This window comes from Balaenoptera borealis (assembly GCF_965194805.1).
Source record: "Balaenoptera borealis genome assembly, chromosome: 2".
In the NCBI taxonomy this organism is placed as follows: Eukaryota; Metazoa; Chordata; class Mammalia; order Artiodactyla; family Balaenopteridae; genus Balaenoptera; species Balaenoptera borealis.
In genome coordinates this window covers 52,375,533-52,394,338 of record NC_138867.1, presented here as the reverse complement: position 1 = coordinate 52,394,338, position 18,806 = coordinate 52,375,533, and positions in this window count along the sequence as shown.

The window sequence follows — 18,806 nt, the reverse complement described above, 5'->3', positions numbered from 1 at the left end:
TACACAGAAATCTGCTGCATTTTTATACACTAACAACAAAAGGTCAGAAAGAGAAATTAAGGAAACAATCCCACTTACCATCACATCAGAAAGAATAAAATACCTAGGAATAAACCCACCTAAGGAGGCAAAAAGACAAGATGCTGATGAAAGAAACTGAAGATGACAAAAATAGATGGAAAGATAACTGGATTAGAAGAATCAATATTGTGAAAATGAATATAATACCCAAGGCAGTCTACAGATTCAGTGCAATCCCTATCAAATCACCAACAGCATTTTTCACAGAACTAGAAAAAAAAATTTTTAAATTTATCTGGAAATACAAAAGACCCTGAATAGCCAAAGGAATCTTGAGAAAGAAAAACAGAGCTGGAGGAATCAGGATCCCTGACTTCAGACTGCACTACAAAGCTACATTCATCAAAACAGTATGCTACTGACACAAAACAGACATATAGATCAATGCAACAGGATAGAAAGCCCAGAAATAAAACCATGAACCTATGGTCAACTAATCTATGACAAAGGAGAATATACAATGGAGAAAGGACAGTCTCTTCAATAAGCGGTGCTGGGAAGACTGGACAGCTACATATAAAAGAATAAAATTAGAACATTCTCTAACACCACACACAACTCAAAATGGATTAAAGGCCTAAATGTAAGACCAAATACAGTACTTAAAAACTCCTAGAGGAAAACATAGGCGGAACACTCTGACATAAATCACAGCAATATTTTTTTTGAATCCACCTCCTAGAGTAATGAAAATAAAGACAAAAACAAACAAATGTGACCTAATTAGACTTAAAAGCTTTTGCACAGCAAAGGAAACCATAAACAAAACAAAAAGACAACCTACAGAATGGGAGGAAATATTTGCAAACAATGTGACCGACAAGGGATGATTAATTTCCAAAATATACAAACAGCTCATATAGCTCAGTATAAAAAAACCAAACAACCTAATCAAAAAATGGGCAGAAAACCTCAATAGACATTTCTCCAAAGATTTACAGATGACCAACAGGCACGTGAAAAAATGCTCAATGTCTCTAATTATTAGACAAATGCAAATCAAAACTATAATGAGGTATCACCTCACACCAGTCAGAATGGCCATCATCAAAAAGTCTACAAATAATAAATGCTGGAGAAGGTGTAGAGAAAAGGGAATCCTCTTACACTGTTGGTGGGAAAGTAAATTGGTACAGCCACTATGGAGAACAGTACGGAGGTTCTTTAAAAAAACTAAAGTTGCCATATGATCCAGCAATCCTACTCCTGGGCATATATCCAGAGAAAACTATAATTGGAAAAGATACACGTACCCCAATGTTTATTGCAGCACTATTTACAATAGCCAAGACATGGAAGCAACCTAAATGTCCATTGACAGAGAAATGGATAAAGAAGATGTAGTGCATATATATATCCATGTTGCTGCAAATGGCATTATTTCATGCTTTTTTAAGGCTGAGTAATATTGCATGTGTGTGTGTGTGTGTGTGTGTGTGTGTGTGTGTGTGTGTGTGTGTATAAAAATGCCATTATTTCATTCTTTTTTATGTCTGAGTAATATTCCATTGTGTGTGTGTGTATGTGTGTGTGTGTGTGTGTGTGTGTATATATATATATATATATATATATTGCCATTTACAGCAACATGGATGGATTATAATACTAAGTGAAGTAATCCAGACAGAGAAAGACAAATATAATGATATCACTTATATGTGGAATCTAAAAATAGTTATACCAATGAACTTATTTATAAAACAGAAATAGACTCACAGACATAGAAAACAAACTTATGGTTACCAAAGGGGAAGCAGGAGAAGGAATAAATTTGGTGTTTGGAATTAACATGTATATACTACTGTATATAAACTAGATAACCAACAAGGACCTACTGTATAGCACAGGGAACAATACTCAATATTTTGTAATAACCTATATGGGAAAAGAATCTGAAAAATAATATATATGTATAACTGAATCACTTTGCTATACACTTGAAACTAATACAACATTGTAAATCAAATATACTTCAATAAGAAAAATACACATCATTATGTTTCCCCAATAATTAGTAAATAATTTAACCCCAAATTATTTGTGTGAATGTGGTGAGAGGTGAAAATCTTGATGAGAACATTTTCACATCAACGTAGCACAGAATAGGAACAGTGTGTATGGCAGAAGAATCTTCAAGCAAAGCAGACCATGCTTGATCTAGTCCTCAGGAGGTCACAGATGTCTACACTGGGGCTTTGTACTGCCACACGGTGGGGAGTTCAGGAGTTCAAACCAAACATATATCTCTTGCAAAGACATTGGAGGGGCTTATTGTTTCTGGGTTATATATATATTTTGTTTGAAAAAAGAGTACTTTTGTTTAAAAAAAATAATGTATATGTGTATGTATATGTGGGTGTGTATATAAAAGACCACTGAACCCTAATCCATGCTCCCCAAAACAGTTCATTTGCTCAAGTTATTTTCCTGCCAGGGGACACTCAGTATGGTAAACAGACCTTGTGATGAGGAACCTAGACAAACTGCATGAGCTTCTGAGGACAAGTTTGTGTCCCAGCAATGAGCACATGCTTGGCAAATAGTGGAGGTGCCCAACTGATAGTCACTGAGTAGAACCTATGAGATAGTGTCTTATGACACCACAGAGACACCTGGGCTTTTTCCTGGCTGGTAAGATCTTAGCCTCGGTCTTACATATGCATCATACATTTTTCTACTCTTGGTAGAAATCTCCTAGTCTGCCTGTAATACCAACCTCAACCTCAGTGGAAAATGAAATATTTGCTGCTGATTTCTCCCCACTTGCTCATGAGGAAACCTCCCTCCTGCTGATTCTGATGATGTTTATGTGTGCAACATTACCCTCATGTAATTAGTGCTATGCATAGAAGTCTTTAGGCAATGTTTTGCTTTTCCAGTTTACAGGTAACAGGATCTCCCCCAATAAGCTTTATTGTAGAGTTTTTATCTATTTATGTTCAATGTTTTGTTTTCTGGGGACTCTCCTTCATATTTCCTTGTGGGCACAGACTTAGGAATGAAAAGAAAGCAGAGACCCCTTTTCCCCTTCACCTGCCATCACTGCTCACAAATCATCCCAAACATTTAGTAACTATTGGAATAAAAGCATCAAAGGATGAGGGACAAAGAAGGAAGTTTATGCTTCTTCAATGTTTCAGGTGTTACCAGTTTCCCTGCCCTCACTTTCCCCCTCTCCTCACAAATGTTTCCCCAATTTCCTTGGCACCTGAAGAGTCAACCCCATCCAAGGCCAGCCTGGCCAGAGTCAGGGCTGGGTCGGGTGGGGAGAAGTGTCTCTAGATAAATATTATTTTTTTCCTTTAAAAAAATCACCCCTTCCCTTGCTCTGTTATCATCATGAACGATGGATTTATTATTTTTAACTTGAGGTATTATAATCACTACTTGTAGACTCAGCTAGCTTTAACAATGCACCCCATGGCTTGTTCAGGGGACCACGGCCCCTTGTATTGCATTGATGAGAACTGAATAATTGTTTTCTTCCTTCTGGGCTTGTCTTAATGATTTTTATTGTACATCTAACCATTTAGATCTTCCTCATTCTAGCCTTTGTGTCCCACTCTTGATTTGACTGATCTCCATTCTGCTCTCCCCTCGCCCACCCCAACAGGCTGAGCTCTGATGATGAGCTATGATTCAGGTGTAGGGGGATGGGCAGTATAGGTCCAGAGTTGCTGTGAGAAATGGTTTCTAAGAGCAGAACAGACAGTAACGCTGAACAGAATTCCCAAAGCATGTTCACTTTTTTTCTATATAAATAATTATATTGGGTTTTGAATCTAAACTTTTCTTTGGATTAGCACTATTGTGGAATACTCTCAAAAATTCAAATTTCACCAATAGTCCCCAAAATCTATTTTAAGATTTTTTCTCTTATTCCAGGATCCACTTAGATTTCACTCATTGTATTCAGTTGTTATGTCCCTTTGGTTTATTTCTCACTATGTTTGTTTCTCATGACATTCATTTTTTACTGACCCTCTCTGAAGTTTATTATCTTCAGAAAACAGACCATATTCTGTCCCTCCACTCCTGCGTCTTTCTTTTCTCCAGTCTCTGTTGCTCCTGTGGCGTCTTCATCCTCATTCATCACTCACACTTCTCGGGCCTGTTCAAATACTTGATAATATGGCTGTACGAACTCTGTGACATAGCTGTCATTCTCCTCAGTGTACATGGAGTAGAGGGAAAAGTTTGGGGTGTAGGCACACAAACAAGACACAAACACACAGACACACACATGAGACCCTCCTCTCTTCTGGAATTTCTCTCCTAGAATTGTGCATTATCAGCCCAGGAACCCAGGACAGGAGCAACTAAGACTCTCTCGTGGTTACCAAGGGTTACACATATCTCACTTTGAGCATTAAGTAAAACTGCAGCTTCTGATTGATGGACAGCTACTGGCCTGACAAATGACTGGAAGATTCCACTGTAGCACCTTTCCAGGAGGTATTCCTCAAATGCAGAGATGGCTCAGAAAGGCTGAAGGCATTTTTATTGCAGAGAGAGGTTTTTAACTTGTCAGAAAAGTATTTCCCTTCAAGGAGAAGACAATAATTAATACATGATGAAAACATGTCCGAACACTTCCCCAGAGCCTGGAGGAGACGCTGGCAGGCCCTGTACTGATAGGGAAACAGGGAGTTGGCAAAGCTGTTCCAGACTTGCTCTGGGTTGGCTCTCAGCAGTCAGAGATTACTTGCTGGTGCTAATTCCTGCCTCTTAGTTTGGTGCCAGCTCCTGAGGATGGCTGAGGTACCCTATGCCAGTCTGCACTGGGTGATGGCATCCTTCACAAGTGATTTGAAGCCTCATTCTCTGTGTAGGCTTTGTCTTCTCTACAGGAGCTTCTGTCCTCCCTCCCTTCTTTTCCTTGTCAGCAGATGAGTGCTGACTATTGAGTGTGCCAGGCACCACATTGGGCGTGGTGAATGACACACTCAGAGTCACACAGCTTAGCGTCAAGTAGGAGGGCATGGCCATGCCTTTTATAAATCTGCTCTAGTTTACAGCTCCTACTTCACAGGAGCTCAGCACATCTCACTCACTATCAAAGAGAACCAATCCTAAATCTCTCTTTCCGACTCTCATGTCCTGAACTGCTTGAGATGTCTTCGAAATTGGAGGTTTCTTGAGTTGAGAGGAATGGACCGTGCACGGCTGCTAAATTTCATGCTGCTTTTAATCAACATCAGGGTTGTTGGCACTCCACCAGAGAGGCCAGGCATACCATCTGGAATCTGGCAGGAAGTCACTTTAGCAGGTGTCTGAGAGCCTGGGCTCTTGCAGTGGGTTCAGATCCTGACTATGCCATTTACTAGTTAAATGACCTTGGGTGGGCTCCTTTAACACCTCCTTATCAATACAATGAGAACTATTACAGTAGTTACTTCATAAGATCTTTGGACGGTTTTACCACAATGCAGGTGAAGTGCTTAGCATGTGACCTACCACACAGAAAGAGTTCGATAAACGGTAGCAATAATTAGGGAGGTGGATTTCATTTCAGCAGTTACACAGACTCTACATCATAAGGTCATACATATAATAAAATTAAGGCTTTGGCATCTCTTGACTGTTCTTTCACTTAGTACCTGAAATGGTTATTTCTATAAGGCTTTTCCTAAGTTATTAGAATTCCTCCATATTTGATTTCTCTAAATAATTAGATGATAAAGATTTCTAATATCTTATACTAAAGAAGCAAATGAGTAATATTATCCCTCCTTACTTGATGCTGAGGGCTTAAGACAACTGGTGGAAATGGTTAAAATCCTTTTTTAACATGTTAATAAAAATTAATAAAACACAAGTATAAAATTTTGAACTGGCCTGAGTCTTTCTCCGGCGGGCGTTCTCTCCCATCGTCTTACATCAAACCCAGCGTTCTCTGACCCCCCAAAGGACGTGAAGAGATATCTGCCCACCTTCTGTAAGACAAAACTGAAGTTCTTCTTGAGCTGCTGTGTGGATGAAAGGCTCTTGGTGCTCCAGCCAGGCATCAGGGCTGTGCCTCTGAGGTGGGAGAGCCAACTTCAGGACACTGGTCCACAAGAGACCTACCAGCTCCACGTAATACCAAACGGCAAAAATCTCTCAGAGATCTCCATCTCAACATCAAGACCCAGCTTCACTCAACGACCAGCAAGCTACAGGGCTGGACACCCTATGCCAAACAACTAGCAAGACACGAACACAGCCCCATCCATTAGCAGGGAGGCTGCCTAAAATCATAAGGCCACAGACACCCCAAAACACACCACCAGACGTGGACGTGCCCACCAGAAAGACAAGATCCAACCTCATCCACCAGAACACAGGCAATAGTCCCCTCCACCAGGAAGCCTACACAACCCACTGAACCAACCTTACCCACTGGGGACAGATACCAAAAACAACGGGAACTACGAACCTGCAGCCTGTGAAAAGGAGACCCCAAACACAGTAAGATAAGCAAAATGAGACGACAGAAAAACACACAGCAGATGAAGGAGCAGGGTCAAAACACACCAGACCTAACAAATGAAGAGGAAATAGGTAGTCTACCTGAAAAAGAATTCAGAATAATGATAGTAAGGATGATCCAAAATCTTGGAAATAGAATAGACAAAATGCAAGAAACATTTAACAAGGACGTAGAAGAACTAAAGAGGAACCAAGCAACGATGAAAAACACAATAAATGAAATTAAAAATACTCTAGATGGGATCAATAGCAGAATAACTGAGGCAGAAGAAAGGATAAGTGACCTGGAAGATAAAATGGTGGAAATAACTACTGCAGAGCAGGATAAAGAAAAAAGAATGAAAAGAACTGAGGACAGTCTCAGAGACCTCTGGGACAACAGTAAACGCACCAACATTCGAATTATAGGGGTCCCAGAAGAAGAAGAGAAAAAGAAAGGGACTGAGAAAATATTTGAAGAGATTATAGTTGAAAACTTCCCTAATATGGGAAAGGAAATAGTTAATCAAGTCCAGGAAGCACAGAGAGTCCCATACAGGATAAACCCAAGGAGAAACACGCCAAGACACATATTAATCAAACTGTCAAAAATTAAATATAAAGAAAACATATTAAAAGCAGCAAGGGAAAAACAACAAATAACACACAAGGTAATCCCCATAAGGTTAACATCTGATCTTTCAGCAGAAACTCTGCAAGCCAGAAGGGAGTGGCAGGATATACTTAAAGTGATGAAGGAGAAAAACCTACAACCAAGGTTACTCTACCCAGCAAGGATCTCATTCAGATGTGATGGAGAAATTAAAACCTTTACAGACAAGCAAAAGCTGAGAGAGTTCAGCACCACCAAACCAGCTTTACAACAAATGCTAAAGGAACTTCTCTAGGCAAGAAACACAAGAGAAGGAAAACACCTACCATAACAAACCCAAAACATTTAAGAAAATGGGAATGGGAACATACATATCGATAATTACCTTGAATGTAAATGGATTAAATGCTCCCACCAAAAGACACAGACTGGCTGAATGGATACAAAAACAAGACCCATATATATGCTGTCTACAAGAGACCCACTTCAGACCTAGAGACACATACAGACTGAAAGTGAGGGGATGGAAAAAGATATTCCATGCAAATGGAAATCAAAAGAAAGCTGGAGTAGCAATTCTCATATCAGACAAAATAGACTTTAAAATAAAAAATATTATAAGAGACAAAGAAGGACACTATATAATGATCAAGGGATCGATCCAAGAGGAAGGTATAACAATTGTAAATATTTATGCACCCAACATAGGAGCACCTCAATACATAAGGCAAATACTAACAGCCATAAAAGGGGAAATCGACAGCAACACAATCATAGTAGGGGACTTTAACACCCCACTTTCACCAATGGACAGATCATCCAAAATGAAAATAAATAAGGAAACACAAGCTTTAAATGATACATTAAACAAGATGGACTTAATTGATATTTATAGGACATTCCACCCCAAAACAACAGAATACACATTTTTCTCAAGTGCTCATGGAACATTCTCCAGGATAGATCATATCTTGGGTCACAAATCAAGCCTTGGTAAATTTAAGAAAATTGAAATCGTATCAAGTATCTTTTCCGACCACAACGCTATGAGACTAGATATCAATTACAGGAAAAGATGTGTAAAAAATACAAACACATGGAGGCTACACAATACACTACTTAATAACGAAGTGATCACTGAAGAAATCAAAGGGGAAATCAAAAAATACCTAGAAACAAATGACAATGGAGATACGACGACCCAAAACCTATGGGACGCAGCAAAAGCAGTGCTAAGAGGGAAGTTTATAGCAATACAAGCCTACCTCAAGAAACAGGAAACATCTCGAATAAACAACCTAACCTTGCACCTAAAGCAATTAGAGAAAGAAGAACAAAAAAACCCCAAAGCTAGCAGAAGGAAAGAAATCATAAAGATCAGGTCAGAAATAAATGAAAAAGAAATGAAGGAAACAATAGCAAAAATCAATGAAACTAAAAGCTGGTTCTTTGAGAAGATAAACAAAATTGATAAACCATTAGCCAGACTCATCAAGAGAAAAAGGGAGAAGACTCAAATCAATAGAATTAGAAATGAAAAAGGAGAAGTAACCACTGACACTGCAGAAATACAAAAGATCATGAGAGATTACTACAAGCAACTCTACGCCAATAAAATGGACAACGTGGAAGAAATGGACAGATTCTTAGAAATGCACAAACTGCCGAGACTGAACCAGGAAGAAATAGAAAATATGAACAGACCAATCACAAGCACTGAAATTGAAACTGTGATTAAAAACCTTCCAACAAACAAAAGCCCAGGACCAGATGGCTTCACAGGTGAATTCTATCAAACATTTAGAGAAGAGCTAACACCTATCCTTCTCAAACTCTTCCAAAATATTGCAGAGGGAGAAACACTCCCAAACTCATTCTACGAGGCCACTATCACCCTGATACCAAAACCAGACAAAGATGTCACAAAGAAAGAAAACTACAGGCCAATATCACTGATGAACATAGATGCAAAAATCCTCAACAAAATACTCGCAAACAGGATCCAACAGCACATTAAAAGGATCATACACCATGATCAAGTGGGGTTTATCCTAGGAATGCAAGGATTCTTCAATATACGTAAATCAATCAATGTGATACACCATATTAACAAATTGAAGGAGAAAAACCATATGATCATCTCAATAGATGCAGAGAAAGCTTTCGACAAAATTCAGCACCCATTTATGATAAAAGCCCTGCAGAAAGTAGGCATAGAGGGAACTTTCCTCAACATAATAAAGGCCATATATGACAAACCCACAGCCAACATTGTCCTCAATGGTGAAAAACTGAAACCATTTCCACTAAGATCAGGAACAAGACAAGGTTGCCCACTCTCACCACTATTATTCAACATAGTTTTGGAAGTGTTAGCCACAGCAATCAGAGAAGACAAAGAAATAAAAGGAATCCAAATCGGAAAAGAAGAAGTAAAGCTGTCACTGTTTGCAGATGACATGATACTATACATACAGAATCCTAAAGATGCTACCAGAAAACTCCTAGAGCTAATCAATGAATTTGGTAAAGTAGCAGGATACAAAATTAATGCACAGAAATCTCTTGCATTTCTATACACTAATGACGAAAAATCTGAAAGTGAAATTAAGAAAACACTCCCGTTTACCATTGCAACAAAAAGAATAAAATATCTAGGAATAAACCTACCTAAGGAGACAAAAGACCTGTATGCAGAAAATTATAAGACACTGATGAAAGAAATTAAAGATGATACAAATAGATGGAAAGATATACCATGTTCCTGGATTGGAAGAATCAACATTGTGAAAATGACTCTACTACCCAAAGCAATCTACAGATTCAATGCAATCCCTATCAAACTACCACTGGCATTTTTCACAGAACTAGAACAAAAAATTTCACAATTTGTATGGAAACACAAAAGACCCCGAATAGCCAAAGCAATCTTGAGAACGAAAAATGGAGCTGGGGGAATCAGGCTCCCTGACTTCAGACTATATTACAAAGCTACAGTAATCAAGACAGTTTGGTACTGGCACAAAAACAGAAATATTGATCAATGGAACAGGATAGAAAGCCCAGAGATAAACCCACGCACATATGGTCACCTTATCTTCGATAAAGGAGGCAAGCATATACAGTGGAGAAAAGACAGCCTCTTCAATAAGTGGTGCTGGGAAAATTGGACAGATACATGCAAAAGTATGAAATTAGAACACTCCCTGACACCATGCACAAAAATAAACTCAAAATGGATTAAAGACCTAAGTGTAAGACCAGGCACTATCAAACTCTTAGAGGAAAACATAGGCAGAACACTCTATGACATACATCACAGCAAGATTCTTTTTGACCCAGCTCCCAGAGAAATGGAAATAAGAACACAAATAAACAAATGGGACCTAATGAAACTTAAAAGCTTTTGCACAGCAAAGGAAACCATAAACAAGACCAAAAGACAACCATCAGAATGGGAGAAAATATTTGCAAATGAAGCAACTGACAAAGGATTAATCTCCAAGATTTACAAGCAGCTCATGCAGCTCAATAACAGAAAAATGAACAACCCAATCCAAAAATGGGCAGAAGACCTAAATAGACATTTCTCCAAAGAAGATATACAGATGGCCTACAGACACATGAAAGAATGCTCAACATCATTAATCATTAGAGAAATGCAAATCAAAACTACAATGAGATATCATCTCACACCGGTCAGAATGGCCATCATCAAAAAATCTAGAAACAGTAAATGCTAGAGAGGGTGTGGAGGAAAGGGAACTCTCTTGCACTGTTGGTGGGAATGTAAATTGATACAGCCACTATGGAGAACAGTATGGAGGTTCCTTAAAAACCTACAAATAGAACTACCATACGATCCAGCAATCCCACTACTGGGCATATACCCTGAGAAAACCATAGTTCAAAAAGAGTCATGTACCAAAATGTTCATTGCAGCTCTATTTACAATAGCCAGGACATGGAAGCAACCTAAATGTCCATCGACAGATGAATGGACACATGGCACATATATACAATGGAATATTACTCAGCCATAAAAAGAAATGAAATGGAGGTATTTGTAATGAGGTGGATGGAGTTAGAGTCTGTCATACAGAGTGAAGTAAGTCAGAAAGAGAAAAACAAATACAGTATGCTAACACATATATACGGAATCTAAGGGAAAAAAAAAAGCCATGAAGAACCTAGTGGCAAGACGGGAATAAAGACACAGACCTACTAGAGAATGGACTTGAGGATATGGGGAGGGGGTGGGGTGAGATGTGACAGGGTGAGAGAGTGTCATGGACATATATACACTACCAAATGTAAAATAGATAGCTAGTGGGAAGCAGCCGCATAGCACAGGGAGATCAGCTCGGTGCTTTGTGACCACCTAGAGGGGTGGGATGGGGAGGGTGGGAGGGAGGGAGATGCAAGAGGGAAGAGATATGGGAACATATTGTATATGTATAACTGATTCACTTTGTTATAAAGCAGAAGCTAACACACCATTGTAAGGCAATTATACTTCAATAAAGATGTTTAAAAAAAAAAAAATTTTTGAACTCCCTCCTATCTCTTAGTCAATGTTGTTAAAAAGTACTTATAAGACTGTAAATGAAATTTATGTGATCTGATTCTACGGTGAATTTGCAAGGTTTTATTTTAAAAGAACAAAATAAAAAGCTATAACCCCAATGCTGTCCTGTGAAGAAAGCTATGAATATTGAAAAGCCAGGTCAGTCAGAGGTAGAAATCTGAGCAGCTGTCAATTTTTTGCTTCTGTGCTGTGGATATGCTATTTGGTCTTTGCCTCTCTTCGTATGAGTCTCATTTATTTAAACAAAATGCCTTTTCTCTGCAACTAGAGTTAACTATCCAGCGAATAGAAGGCAAGGCTGACAGGAGTTGTTCTGTGAGGACAGCAGTTAATGTTAATGTGCAGGTTCCCAAGTTCCTCATGGAATTCTCTTGCCCCTGATGTCTGCATAGCTGGACCCCTCATTTTGCTCAAGTCTCTACTTATAAGTTAACCTTGTCCCAGCAAATTTCCTTGAGAACATAATCTTAAGTAGTATATCTCATCATTCTCTCTCCCTTAACCCTGAATCATTTTTCACACCACTGAGCTTTCCCTGAGATATCACAGATTAATGGTTAATTATTACCTTCCTGCCACACTCCCACTCCAAAGCTCACAAGATGTGGGAGGGTAGGAATTTTACCTATCTCCACCAGTTCTATCCCTCCTATACCTGTATGTAGTTCCTGGCCCATACTGATGTTCAATAAGTATCAAAAAAATAAATAAACCAATAAACCAAGAGGCAGAGTGGCATGGTAGAAAGATTCTGGATTTGAAATTAAGGTACAGTTTTGACTCCTGGCTATGTTCATACCAGAGCTGTATGTCTATGGGTGAGCCAACTAATTTTTTTGAGCTTTAGTTTCCTCACGTATAAAATGAGAATAACAAAATCTATCTTGCAAGGGTGTTATGACATTCAAATGAGATGGCATATGTGCATTTATACACGCCTTATAAACAATATTCATTTAAATAATTTGTTACTATCACTCACAGACCAGTAATCATGATTATTGAACTCTTCTGTTTTAAGTTCAGAAGATATGACAACACTTCATATGTTTGGCAGTTAGCCAGTATAACTATGTCATGTGTCAGTTAATTTTGTTTTTTCTTTCCCCAGAAAGCACAGGATGACAGTACTGAAGTCTTATAAGTTTGATTATTTGGATATAGCTCTGATTTTTAACCCAAGTATTCATGGAATCTAACTATTATCCCGAAAGCCCCTACTCATGGAAGAAAGACCTTTTTCTACAGGCTTCTTGGGGAGGACATTTGAAATAGATACCTAGTGTAGTTGTCATTAAAAAAATTTTACCTGACAGCCTAGAAGTTAAATGAATATGTGGTGGGTTTTGATTGTGAAGGTGATGGTAGACTGTAGTTTGATTTGAATTTTTTAACCATTTATTAAAAGTTTGAGTTTTAATTTAGCATTGAATATCTTCTATTAACTGAGTGATGTACAACATAATTTTTTCATACCTAGAATATTCCATTTTTAACTTTTAATTTTGGCAAATAAAAATTCATATAAACCCTGGAAGATTTTGAGGAGTTATCGATATGAATATTAATTAAAGATGCATTCATTAATAGATTATCCATTTTGAAATTTGGCAGTATATATCCAAAGCTTTAAACACGTGTATAATTATTGGTCTAGTAATTCTACTTCTAGAGATTTATCCCCCAAAATTAATTATGGTTATGGGCAAAGCTTTATGTATATAAAGTTATTAATTACAACATTGGTTATAACATCAAAATTAAGGAAAAAATCTAAATGTCTAATAATAGGGAATCAGTTAAATGTATTATAGTACATTTATAAAAAGGAATATTATAAAGCCAGAAAAAGGATGTAGAAGAGTATTTAATATCTTGAGAAACATTCATTACATTATGTTAAATAAAAAAAAAAAGTTCATGTTCTATGTGTGTGTGTATAGATTCATTTTTTAATGGAATAATCTGAAATAGATGGGGTTCAAACAGAAAATGGCTTTATTTTTAAACAGCTACTGCCTTCAAATGTGTTCTGTTGAATCTCCCTTCTCTGACCTTTGTGGTGTCTTGGAAAGACGCCTTAGCTTTTTTGACATTTTCTGTTATGAGCATGGTCTCCATAATTACAGTTCATTTTCAGGCATTAAGAGGTCCTGTGCATTCTAAATGAAAACTTTAAGTTCACACCCAGGGAGTATGGTTTGTTTATTCACACTTCCTCATATTCCTTCCCTGCTTCTTCTGGCTCCTTTAGGGCTGGGAAAGGGGAAAGGGCACTAGAGGGACAAGAGTAACTGTCTTCTGTCACCAGTGCTATTATAATCTGCCTGTGTGACAGGCATCCAAAGTCTGGCTCTTTAATTGGATACAAACATGGATTCTTTGACTATTCTGCAAAATGCTATAGTTCCTTGGTATAAGCAGTTTGGAACTCTTACAGCAAACCCTCTGATTGCCCTTGATGATGCATTCCATAACCTCTCACACTATGGCTCTCTTGCCCTGGTTAGCTGCCCTCTAGGGCAGAGTAATTTCAAGATAGCTTGAGCCTAGCTACTCTCTATGGCCTCTAATTGGGCCACAGAAAACTCATACATAATTTTTTTTTTATTGGAGTATAGTTGATTTACATTGTTGTGTTACTTTCTGCTGTATAGCACAGTGAATCAGGTATACATATACATATATCCACTCTTTTTTAAACTCTTTTCCCATATAGGTCATTACATAGTATTGAGTAGAGTTTCCTGTGCTATACAGTAGGTCCTTATTAATTATCTATTTTATATATAGTAGTGTGTATATATCAATCCCGATCTCAAATTTATCCCTCCCCTCCTTTCCCCTCGGTAAACATAAGATTGTTTTCTACATCTGTAACTCTATTTTTGGTTTGTAAATAAGTTCATCTGTACCATTTTTTTACATTCCACATATAAGTGATATCATATAATATTTGTCCTTTTCCATCTGACTTACTTCACTCAGTATGACAATCTCTAGGTCCATCCATGTTGCTGCAAATGGCATTATTTCATTCTTTTTTATGGCTGAGTAATGTTCCATTGTATATATATATACCATACATTCTTGCTATACCAAACCATAACCACAGTTCAAGATTTCCTACTGTTTCCCTCTGTCTTTGTTTTTCCACTGAGAAGCCAAACCAGCCAGCCTCTACCCTTTAGTGTTCTCCAAGTGGTAAGCTGGTATCAGTCTTTATGTTCATGTATAATCCTGGGCTCCAGAGACACCTCAAGTTCTTCCAATAACTCTCTTCAGTGAAAAACCTAGGTTTCTGCAGTTCATAATAGACAAGGCCATCAGAGAATAAAGGTTAGGTCACAGACCAGATAGGATAACATGGAGAGGATGGAATTCATAACCCAAGAGCAAGTTTGTGAGAAAAAAAGTGGGGTTTACAGAGTCAGTGTGGTTCTGTTTTTAGGATAGGTTGATGAATGTATAACTCTATAAGAAATAAAAAGGAAGCTTTCTAACTCCTAGTGATGGAACTAAGGGAATCCAAAAAGAGATGACAAGATGGTTGCAGTATCCACGTATTTTCATCCTGAGAGAACTGAAGTTCAGTAGTTTTTCTAATTATTCTGAAACCAGTATGTAATAATTTATATCTGACCATCAAATTTGAAGATCTCTTGTCTTAAAGATGAAAAACTATGTGTCAAAGCTCAACACCAAAATATATTAAAATTTTATCCAAGGCATCAAATATTTCATAATTTATCCACTTTTCCCCTCTGACAGAAATATGATATAATTTTAACAGGATGTATTGTTCTTTTAGGATAATATAGATGAGCCATTTGGTTTACAAGATCCAAAGTATTTGTGGTATTCTTTTTGTTACACTGAATTTCATTTTTTTCTACACAGAGTTAATTGCTTTTCAGTTACAGCACTTAAAATATTCAGAGTGACTATCTCCATTGTTTGAAATTTACTGGACAGTTGCTTAATCCTTTGCTTCATTTTGAATAGTGTATTTTAAGCTAGTGTGTGTGTTAATGAAGAAAATGTACAACAGGGAAGTCAGACTCCCTAGAGAAAGGTCAGCTGGCTATCTTCTAGGCAACATTCATTATCCTCATGAATGCACTAATAGCTAAACACAAGTCTTAGAGACTCAGTTTCTATAATTATCAGCACACTGAAAACAAATTTACTTTTCAGGTATTGTTTTACATTAATCAAGTTAACAGCAATTCATATATAAAGCAGAAGCCCAATGTTTTAATTTTCCACCAGAAATATAATTATTTATGACTAGTGAAAAATTTTACTTGCGAAGATAGCAACTGTGAGGGTTAATTCCTTTTGTCAACTTAACTGGGCCATGGGGTGCCCAAGTATACGGTTACACGTTATTCTGGGTGTGCCTGAGAGGATTTTTTTTTGTTTGTTTAACATCTTTATTGGAGTATAATTGCTTTACAATGGTGTGTTAGTTTCTGCTTTATAACAAAGTGAATCAGCTATACATATACATATATCCCCATATCTCCTCCCTCTTGCTTCTCCCTCCCACCCTCCCTAACCCACCCCTCTAGGTGGTCACAAAGCACCGAGCTGATCTCCCTGTGCTATGTGGTTGCTTCCCACTAACTAGCTATTTTGTGAGGATGTTTTTAGAGGAGATTAACAGTGGAATCTATAGACAGCAACCTGCGTAGAGCAGATTGCTATCTCCAGTGAGGAAGAACCTCACCCAACGCCCTCAAGGCCTGAATACAGCAAAAAGGCATAGTAAGAGAGAATTCACTGTGTGACTCTTTTCAGCCTGAGAGAACATCTTTTCATGTCTTTGAACTTGCACTGAACTGAAACTTATACCGTTGGCTCTCAGGACTTTGGATTCAGACTGGGAGTTATACCATTAGCTCTCTTGTGTCTCCAGCTTGCTGACTGCAGATCTTGGGACTTCTCAGCATCCAACCTCCATAACCGCATGAGCCAATTCCTTATAATAAATAAACAAACATACATACACACATATACACAATATAGAATGTGTATGTGTGTGTGTATGTGTGTGTGTGTATATATATATACATGATCATAGCGTATCTAAGCAGTCCCATTAGGATGCATCTTTGGGTTCCTTCCAGGAATTCTAGGACATAAGTATGCTCCCTTCCACTGTAAATGTACACTGGATCACACAGCCTCAATTGTGCTCAGAATGAAACAGCCTGTGGCCTCAAGTGGCTCATCCTACACATATAGTCACCTCCAAAGAAATGTTCAGTTACGAGAAGTGATTTAAAAATGAGTTCCCTTCTTTTACTTCATCTCCCACAGAACAGTAAATGGGACCCAAACCAAAACTCATATAACGCTTCTCCAAACCTCTCTTTCCTTCCAAACTCATCCAGAAGCTCTCAAAAGAAACCCTCTTTCTTCCATCTGACTTTTTGCCCTATCCTCAGATCTGTACTTAATTTCTTGAAGAAATGTTTTCCAATATTTGAATCCATTATCCAGATTCTCCACAAGAAAGGGAGCCTAGGAACCTTGGCATTCATCCAGCAAGCAACAATCTTTCCCTCTTTCTTCCTGGCCTTCCAGGTTGATTATCTCTTCCCATTCTCCCTTTTCTGTAATACTAAAAGCCTAGGACTAGTCTGCTTCCATAGAGTGAGTTCATGGAGGAAGCTATGGGGAAGCTGATCTAGAAAACTAAAAATCTCTTGTTTGGAAGGCTGAGAACATTCCTAAGTCAGTAAATTTTGATTCCAGCACATAAATCCTGCAGACCCAGAGGCCATTCTACCTCAAAAGTAACTTGGCATCTCCAGACACAGGGCTACTATATGTTAGTATTAGAGCTGAATGCTCAAAGGGCAATGTTATTTCCCTTATTTCCAAGCCTTTGGGGTGGCAATGGGATGGAGGTGAGGTCAGGGTTGTGAAGGAGCTGGTAGAGTCTCACTGTGACCCCTAAGTACCAATACAACCTCTGATGAGGACAAAGGCATACGCTCTGTTTCTGCTCAGGTTGATTTGTTCTGCCCTGTTCCTTGGCCAAATTAAAAATGTGTGATATTGGTCACAGACAGCCTGCAAATCCATCACTGTCCATCGCTGGGTGGACTGCCCTCAAGTGTGTGTGCCCACTTCATGCCGGGTCAGCAGAAATATGTTTACAAATGAAAGAAACCACATCCATTACCATATTTTTTACATCTATTTTTAGCCTAAAAAGTATTCAGGGCAATTTGCATTCATTTTAGGATGGAAACATTACACTTGGTATGCATATTAGTGAACCGGAGCTATATATAACATTGCTCTTCACTTTTGCACACTGTGTACAATTGCCTGCAAGGGGAGGGACCTCTCATTTCATAAACACTTACCCGTCGTGATCAGCATTTTGACATTCCTCATTTGATAACTATGCGTGGTTGTTGCTGAATCTCTGATCCAGAACCAACTGACATTTCCACATTGTACATAAGACTAATCTTTGTGTAACCGAAGCCATGATTTTGAGAGGTCTGTTGTCATTTATAATCCCATTTTAGAATGTGAACAGATTGAATGCATCCCTTTTTCACTTGGAAAGAGAAACTTGGTAATTTCAGCCCTATTGGTCACATTCTGCAGAAAAATCCTGAATAAATTTTCAGTATTTTGGGCTTATGGATCAATGACTTAATGTCATACATGGATGCCTTTGGTCTGAGATTTTCTTCAGCTCCTTAAGATAACCACAATTTGTTGAATACGGCTCTTGCATATGTTCTACTGTCCAGATCTATTCATGTGTCTGATTTCTATTGATGTGCTAGTTTGTCTCATCGATTTCTTTAGTATTAATTTAAGCCTGATATTCTCAGATAGCGTTCAGGGCATCAGAATCACCTATACCGGGCCCTTCTTGCATGCTTTCTTGTCCCACAGGGATTCTAGTACATCTCAACCTCTCGATTCAGAACAATTGATTTTGGTGCTTCTGTTCATACATTTCATCAGGGCAGGAAGCTTGTTTGAGTGGGAGGACTCCAGCTAGCAAGTGTGGGAAGGGGTATTTGGTGGCTGACTGAG